At 33.1% G+C, this 9,476-nt stretch overlaps 1 long non-coding RNA gene across 1 annotated transcript; it reads left to right on the top strand.

Annotated features, from left to right (window-relative positions):
* The first annotated feature begins 3,516 nt into the window (after positions 1-3,516).
* On the top strand, positions 3,517-6,829 carry LOC141674140 (uncharacterized). Its single transcript, XR_012555833.1, has 3 exons — positions 3,517-3,844; positions 5,364-5,863; positions 6,633-6,829. It is a non-coding gene; the product is annotated as an uncharacterized LOC141674140 (long non-coding RNA).
* The last annotated feature ends 2,647 nt before the right edge of the window (positions 6,830-9,476 follow it).

The raw sequence follows: 9,476 nt of genomic DNA on the forward strand, positions 1-9,476 counted from the left end.
AACTACCTCAGAGGAGCCCGACGCGGAAGAAACTGGAACTATGCCCTGACTATCATAGAAGAATCTTCTAGGCATCTACAATACATATATGAAACATTTTGCAAGGGTGAGCAATTAATTGCTTAGCAATACCACTATATGAATAAAAAGTAAAAATGATTTAAAGTAAAGCAGTTATAGGAACAGAATTCATAACTCGTTAGAAAACAAGTAAAACATATGTAAACTGGATATCAAAGCTAGCATGCTCTATAAAACAAATCAATAGTCGTGTGTTGTGCATAAATACCAGAGTTCAATTTTAGCATGCTATTTCCATTTCCAAATCTTCCGTTCCATTACAGGAACCATAAACCATTTGTCCCATTACGGGGACCCAAAACCATTTGTTCTGTTACTGGAACCACAAAATCACAATCAGATATGTATTGGATGTTATCTAAGGACGGCTGATCAGGCCTCTACACAAATTATCTGGGATAGTTGGTCGGGCTTTCACACAAAATGTCTAGGAAAGTTGATTGGGCTTTCACACAAAATAACCGGATCCGCAGAGACTAGCTAGGTCTCTGATTAACTATGTTGGACTAATCGGTTATGTAATGCGCGTAACCGAATTAGCCACTTACGCAACGTTATCCAATATCTGATTCGTTTTATCCAGTTTCAAAATCACTTTTACCTATCTCTTGTTAAAATCAATTCTGTCACAACACACTATTCAAAACTTCTTTTCCATTTTTAATCACATTTTAGAGATAGGTACTTTCAGAAGTTACTTTTCCCCAAACATATATTTAACAAAATTTTCAAACACAGAGGATATGTAACTTAAAACATTTATGTTCCTCTTCGAAAATAAAATAACATTTCATTCGTATATACTGAACCATAAAAGAATGGTCAGGGGTACTTGCCTTGCAGAGCTTTACAACTAATACCGATTGACCTTAGACTGACTTGGACGCTCGGCTTTATCGCCTTACTATCAGACTATCCTGGATCCGACTTCAACGTTCAGGTCCTTTGCTTGGAACCTCGCTACGCTTGTCGACTGATCACTAGATTATCTTTAGTTCGATATCACTTCTGGAGTCCTTCAACTAGAACCTATAAAGTCGAAATACCCTACGTTAGCTGTCTAGGTATGCTTGACATATCCTCGCGAAGACTTCTACCCAAACCATAACAATTCCCGACTCGTAAATATACACATTACCATAGTACACATAACGGATAAGGTTCATGTACTCAAGACTCGGTTCAACATTTTTTTCCAGTAATTATGTATACTCGTCACTTCCTAAAACACGGCTGTCACGATTTATAAAATACTTTATCACCATAAGTAAGTACATTTCGTAAAGTATTTAGAATTACATAGGTACATACGTTCGGTTAGTAGTCCCGATAATCAAAAGGTACGTTCCCGTATTTCCGAATTAAATTTTCCGGAAAATTTGGGCAGCGTTTCCTCTGTTTATCGACCTACCCGTCGAACAATTCGACGTCAAATCAACAACAAACAATCCAACAATTAATTCCACCAATATCACCACCGAAATCCATTTCGCCAATCCCAACCACCAATTCAAACTAAATTATTATTATTTGTGTTTTTATATTTATTTATTTTAAAATATTAGGACTCGGATAACGATCATCACGGTCCACCATTCGCTCACCAAAATTCATCGCGGACGGCGGTAAAATCCGGAGGTACCCGAGGTGGGTTTCCAATCACAGATTTCACCGATAAATTCCGAATAATTATAATTTAATAATTCAAATAATTATCACAATATTCATTCAAATTTCACAAAATAATTCGAATGAATAATATAATAATTATCGAATTAATTCATTAAAAAAATCAGTTCAAAGAAATCTGAAATTCGCAAATTACATAAGAGCAACACAACGGGGAAACACGCACGTGCATCACACGTACGTCGGCCACCTCGCCGGAGATAAACATGACGGCGGCCGGAAAAGTAACAAAAATGGCAACACAACAAGGCAACACAGCAAGGCAACACAACACATCACATAAGCTTATATATATATATATTCGTGTATACACACATAAATAACAGAGCAGAACCGAGACAGGCACCGGACAACATGCCGGAAAAGGGCAAGCGGCGAGGGAAACTTACCACAAAACAGAGACGGGTGGGGGAAAAGAGAAAGGGGAGGAACAGGGAGCATGAGAGAGAGAGTGATGGGAGAGAGTCGAGAGACAGAGATTGAGAAAGAAGAGATCAGAGAAATTGGGGGAGGAGATGAACTTGGTTGTGTTTATCTCTTATTCCTTTTTTTTAATAACCATTCCAAAGCCAACACGTGGCACTGTAAAAGCTAAAAATTCAACACGTGTCCTGAATTCCCAATTGCAGGCTTAATTTGATCCAAAATTTGCATTTAACGATATAACTCTGCGAATAAATATTTATCGAAATAATCCTAAAATAACTTTAAAATTCTTGAAATATTTAAAACTTAATAAAATAAGATTTTTATAATTTTTTAAGCATTTTCAAAACACACGACACACCCGCAATTCAAAATTAAGGGACCGAGGTGCACATAAAACAATTTCAGAAAATTACTAGAATAGTCTTAAAATGCTATAAATATCCCGAAGTTAATAAAAATGTAAATTTGGAAATTTTAAAATAATTTCTGAAACGCAATCTATACCCGCTTTTATAGATTAAACGAATCAACATGCGGGTGAAACTAATCCCGAAAATTCCCAAAATAAATTTAAAATTCTTAGAATATTCCAAACTTAAATAAATATGAGTTCCGTAATTTTTGAAGAATTCTGAAATTTTATATTGAATTTATATTTTAATACAATCAGAAAATCATTCTGGGCTAAATAATTAATGAAATATTGATTTCTAAATTTTATAAAATTCCAAAAATAATTATTGTAATTATAAAATCATAAAAATATTTTTAGAGACAATCCAAAAATTTATGGAAAATAAAACTGCAATAAAATCACTTTTAAAAGAGAAACAAAATCATACAACCCAATAATTAACCACGCAATTCAATCCCATACACTAGTAATCAATATGCATAATAACAAAGCAATAACCCGCTGACAGAACCCATATACATATTTTATTTATTTAATTATTCAATAATTACACATTTAAATATTACTAAAAATATACGAGTCGTTACACTATCATAATATTTGTTGTTGATATGATGAGCTTATTATATTTATGATATATGAGAAATCGTCTGAATGGTCTATAAGAAGACAGTGTTGCAAATATGTAGAATAATTTTATTATGCAATGGGAGTTGTTGCTAGTAGTTATAGATATGATGAGACTATTGTTTTTTTGGGATTCATGTGAATTTGATGTAATGTAGCACAATAATTCAAGTTGGTAGGACTTGATATGACTTAACTTACTTGACAAAAGCAAGTATGTATTATTGATATGTGTATGAGTTCAATTAATTTGGACAACTTTTTGTCACAGATGTCAAACAAAAGAACTTTCGAAAATTATTGTACGTGGACGGTTCTCATGGACGATGCTTTGATTCTGTCTATCATCATGAACATGTTGCGGGCATAAAGCAAATTAAGCAATTTACACAAGAAGCATTCACCAATATTATGAAAGATCTTCAAGAAAAATTCCTGAAAATTTTTTTAGACAAAGAAAAGATACGAAATAGGATGAAAAATATAAAGAAAAATTGGGTTAGATACTATAATATTTTTAAAGAAGGGCTTAGTGGTTTTAGTTGGGATCCTGTTAAACAATATTGGATGGCAGAAGCTGAGGTTTGGAAACAACTAATTAAGGTAATTATTATTGTATGATTATGATATTAATATGTGTTTTGTTGTTTAATTGTTTCAAGTTTGTGGTAACGTATATGAATACGCTGATTATACCACTAATAGCATTAGCTGATTCTAAATTTCTTCTTTTATATCGAAACGATCATAACCTCCCTAGATTGTCTAAAGATCACTTATGTTGGGAAATCTAGTAGCATATAATCAACATGGCTATTGATATTAAGCAGAATCTCTAGCAACATGTCATATATCATTTCATTATCAACAGATGAGCTTACATTACAATAGTGATTTGGCTAAATAAATGGATGTAAGCTTTGAATTATTGTCATCTTCCTATAACTCATTTTGGACCTCATTCTGTTTAAACCTTTCCGTAATGTTCACCCAAAAGGCATCAAAGTCCTCTAATATCTCTGGAAAGTTAGCTAGTGGACAGGTACTACTTCTAAAATCCACTGTATCAGTCTGATCTCTCTGAAAGATAGCTATTCCTGCCTGTTAAGTAGTGTAGTTGATGGTGTAAACTGTAAAGTCCGCTTTTATGAAAATTGATCATCAAACCAGATAATAGTTGCAACAAGTGTAGGATTCAAAAGCTTCCATGCTTTATTTGCCTAGGAATAGAATATTGTTATTTACAAACAAGATGCAGCTGTAAAAGTTCCAAAGCTGCAAAATGATTAAAGTTAACAGGGAGGTCTCCTCTCTATCTTGTTGTGATTAAAGTTCTAGAAATATTGGTAGAATATTGTTTTTTTATAAAGAATTTGGGTAGGGATTTAATTAGCGTAATCCAATTATTCCTCCTTTAGGATTTTGCTCATAGAGTTTGTATTTTGTTTCTTGAAGTTGTGATATACAACTAAGATTGTTTTCTAGTTAATTAGCTTCTACGAGTTTTGCTTCCACCTGCTAAATCTGGTTCTCTATGTTTCTAAATATGTCGATGTTTCAGAAATTCATAGCTTGTACGTCTGTATTAGTGTGGTATCATTGTGAAAGTTGTCACTTTTAGCAGACTACTGAGCCAGGTGTTTAAACCTCTCAACTCTGAAGGGTCTTGGAGTCTATGACCTTTGTTAATTTCAGGAGATTCGAGTAAAATCGTATTGCCTATGATCATTATTAAAAGGCATCAGAGTCCTCTACAATCTCCGAAAAGTTAGACTGATAAGGCATATAATATAGCAATAACTGTGAGGGAGGGAAATGCTACATATTTCTCATATATAATGGAGTCGCGGTGATACCACATGACAACTGTTTTAATTTTGTGATGAATTCTATTAGGGCTTATGTGGATAAAGAGATCATAAGTTTTAAATTACAATCTGCTGTATGATTCTTATTTTAGCCTTTACAACGCACTTGAGGCCAGTATAACCAGTCAAATTGTTACTGATACATTTGTGTATTATTTTTGTTTTCCATAATTACATAAATAGTGTGCTATTTGTAACTAATTTATAGAGGAAAACAAACCTAATTGACATTTACATTGGTATTTGTATGTTAGGCAAAACTAGAAGCTGAGGAGTGGATGAAGAAACCATTTAGACATTATCAGTAGAAATGTTTGGAATTGATAGAGCAACTGGTGAATCTGCTATCACAATAATCGAGATGAGGCAAAAAAAATTGGCAACTGACATTGATGATAGTGCATCCACTGATAATGTTCTGGTGTTATGTACAAAGTCTCAAAGTCAATATCAAGCCAAGGAAAATAAGCAAAAACTGATGATGAACAAAATTCGAAGTTTAATGACTCTAATGGCATCTTGACAGGAGCTTTTAAGGAGATGGTTGATAATGAGAAGCTTTTAGTTACTGTAGAACAGTTATGGGACATAATTAATGATATGGAATTGCATAATGAAGATCTTGTTGCTACCACATTTGTATTTCTGTTAAAAAGCCATGTGCAAGTAAAGGGCTTAATATCTACTCCCAAAAGCATGCGCAAGCTGGTATTTGACAAAATGATGAAAGATGCTAAGATGCAGCCATAACTCGGTGAGTTTGTAATCAATAATTTATTGCTTAATTTACTTTTTTGAACTGCTAGTTGTCTAGTTCTTTTATGTGTTAAGTTTTAAAACTGATATATTATCACTAGTAATATAATTTATTGCTTAATTTCTAGTTGGGATTACTTTTTGAGGAATATATTATCATTAGTCCCTTATGGAATTGCATGCAGTAAGAACTTTCTTTTGACCAGAATTCATGCGTATTAGATTAAATTTATATTATTCAATTTTCCCGATCCTACTTAAGAAATTTTTGTGAGATTTTATATAACTTACGCGACCACGATTAACAAAAGCAACTTACTCTACACTGAATATCAGGAATTACCAGTTCATCAAGTACTGAATAATTTGTATTTGTATTTACGATCAAGATTACTTCAGTATTGGTCGCTGAGGTTACAAATGCAGCGAATGTGATCTGGCCTTGAAGAAAGGTAGGAATTAAGTTTAATTGTTATTGGCAATAAAGCAAAAACTCTGTATAAAGCAAGGGACTTTAGATGGTTATAGTCGATCGAAATGGTGTCTTATTTCTCCTATGTTCTTTCACCCTTTACTGGTTGATCAATTGTGATAAACAGTAAACATGACGTTTGAAAAACTTGCAAGCTATGGGCTTATATACTTATTCTGTAAAATAAGTTCATTTGCTTTAAAAATATCATATATATATATATATATAGTCTTATCAATTATGTATATAGATAGTTATTTTGTGAAGATATTTATGTTTCTTTTTGTAATTTTAGGTGGGTTGTTGGTGGCACTGCATACCATAAGTGTAACCTAAAGGAAAAGTCGTTTTTGTTATGAAATAATGTTGAAGAAGACAAGTTTTGTTTCATAATGGCACTATTTTGATTTTAAGCTTTTACTATCATGTATAATTTGAATTACTAGAGTTGAACACTGCTGTACCAATGTTAAAATATTAGATGACTGTTAACCTCAGATTTTTTTTCTTAATTATATCATTGTCTTAAATTAACTAGATCAATTAACTACATTCCCCATGAGTTATCGAATTTAATAATCTAAGAATGTTAGACAATTAAATCATACACATTCCAAGCTTCATGTATTTTCAAGCATATGTTAAATAAAATAAATTTAATTGTCACAAAAAAAAATTCAAAATTTTATTTTTTTCTATATTTTTTAAAATATTCAAAAGGTTAGATTCTAAGATTTTGAAAAAAATAGTTGGAAATTTTCAAAATTATTAAAATATCTCAAATTTAATTTTCAAGATTTTTAATTAAAAATTAATTTCATTTATTTTATTAAAAAGCAAATATTATTTTTAATTTTACAAGGTCACTTATAGGAAACCCTATATTTAACCCAACCTCTATCCAACCAAATAGGGTAAGGGTTGAGCCCTTCCTAAATCAACCCTTCCATCATCCCAACCCAACCTTTTACTTTAACTAGTTCCAAGTCAAAGTAGTACATGCAATACCCTCTTAGTTAGGAGGAATTTTATTGCTTCTAGTTTACAACCCTTATGCTAATTTAACTCTTTAGTTTGAACCTTAAGTTCATAAGAACTAAGGTTTTCCACTTGAGTTTGAACTTACCTCTTACATGCAACACCAAATCATCCAATAAATATGCATATCTCTACACAAATATGTATGGAAGGAGTTTATCAAATTCAAGAAGGTGAAATTATACTTGAAATCTTGATTTTTGAAAATGAAAATGGAGCGGAGTGTGTGTGTGTGCGCGCGCTTCGGCCGAGAGGAAGAAGGTGCGAGGGAAAGGAGAGAGTGGTGGTGGTGGGTAGAGTGTGAATGACACTTGACTCTCTCTCTCTCTTGGTTTATCACATGCACACAAGTTTATGAAGAATGGAATTACCACTCTACCCTTGATCCTACAACTCTACTACTTTGCATGCAAGGCTAGATTAGGAAATTTGGAACCTTTAGATGAGATAGTGGGGTAGGAAATGACATAACTACCATTATTTTGAATTGTGAGTGGAAATGCATGCAAGGGTAATGAAGTAATCTAATAATTATTAATCTAATTAAATACAAGAATATTTTTTATAAATAAAACCACAAATCTATAAACTACAAAAGTGACATCATAAAATAGCTTAAAATTTTAGGAACTTAATAAAATAAAGTTCAAAATTTATTAATAAAAATAATTTTAAAAATAATTTTTCTTAGATAATAAAATACATTCTATAACTTATATAAATAGCAAATAATGTATTTCTTGTTTTTAAAAATTTTAATAATACCACACAAATTTTTGGCATCAATCAAATCACACAAACGCACACACATATATATATATTACAAATTAAACCAATATACTTATATATATCATTTAAAGGATAATAAAATACCGGTTATGACATCCTCTCCCCCTTAAAGGATTCTGTCCCCAGAATCTAAGGGAAATAGGTGAAGGTACCGGACTCGCATTTCTGACTCTAATTCCCATTTCGATTCTTCGACTTTGGGATTTCTCCAAAGCACTCTTACCATCTTTACCGACTTATTTCTAAGACTCTTTTCTTTCCAATCGAGTATTTTGACAGGTTGCTCCACATACGACAAATCTTTCTGAATTTCTAACGGCTCATACTCTATCACATTTTTAACATCCGGATTATACTTTTTAAGCAAAGACATGTGGAATATGTTATGAACAGGCTGATATTGAGGCGGTAGAGCTAGCTCATAGGCTACTTTTCCTACTTAATTTAGAATCTCAAAAGGACCAATATAACTAGGTGCCAATTTTCCCTTTTTCCCAAATCGGTTTAAACCCTTCCATGGTGACACTTCAGCAATACGGCTTCACCTACTTGGAAACTCACATCCTTTCAGGAGGGATCTGCATACTTCCTCTGTCTTGAGCGGCAATTAGTCTTTTCTGAATTAAGGTGACCGTTTCCTTCATTTGCTGAACTAATTCAGGACCAATAACTTTTCCTTCTCCTACCTCGTCCCAATGTTTTTTGGAGATCTCCATTTTGTTCCGTATAAAGCTTCATATGGAGGCATTCTGATACTGGAGTGGTAACTGTTATTGTATGAGAATTCTACAAGTGGTAGGTGATCATCCCAACTTCCTGCGAAATCAATTGCACAACTGCGCAACATGTCTTCGATTGTTTGAATAGTTTGCTCACTTTGACTGTCAGTTTGTGGATGATATGTTGTGCTCATATTTAGCTTCGTGCCCAAAATTTCCTGAAGCTGTCTCCAGAATCTTGAGTTGAATCATGGATCTCGATCCGAAACTATCAATACCGGCATGTCGTATCGTAGCACAGTTTTGCGTACGTACATATGCACCAACTTATCCAATAAAGTCCTCTCGTTGATTAGTAAGAAATGTGCCAATTTTGTGAGGCGATCAACTATAACCCATATGGCGTCATGTCCGGATTTTGTTCGAGGCAGTCCCACTATGAAGTCTATAGAGATATTTTCCCACTTCCACTCATGAATCTTCAACGGCTGAATCAATCCACTTGGTCTTTGATGTTCCGCTTTTACTCTTTGACAAGTGTAGCACTTATAGACCCATTCCGCAATCTCTCTCTTCATATTTGGCCACCAAAA

Source organism: Apium graveolens, chromosome 7, assembly GCF_009905375.1.
Source record: "Apium graveolens cultivar Ventura chromosome 7, ASM990537v1, whole genome shotgun sequence".
NCBI classification, from domain to species: domain Eukaryota; kingdom Viridiplantae; phylum Streptophyta; class Magnoliopsida; order Apiales; family Apiaceae; genus Apium; species Apium graveolens.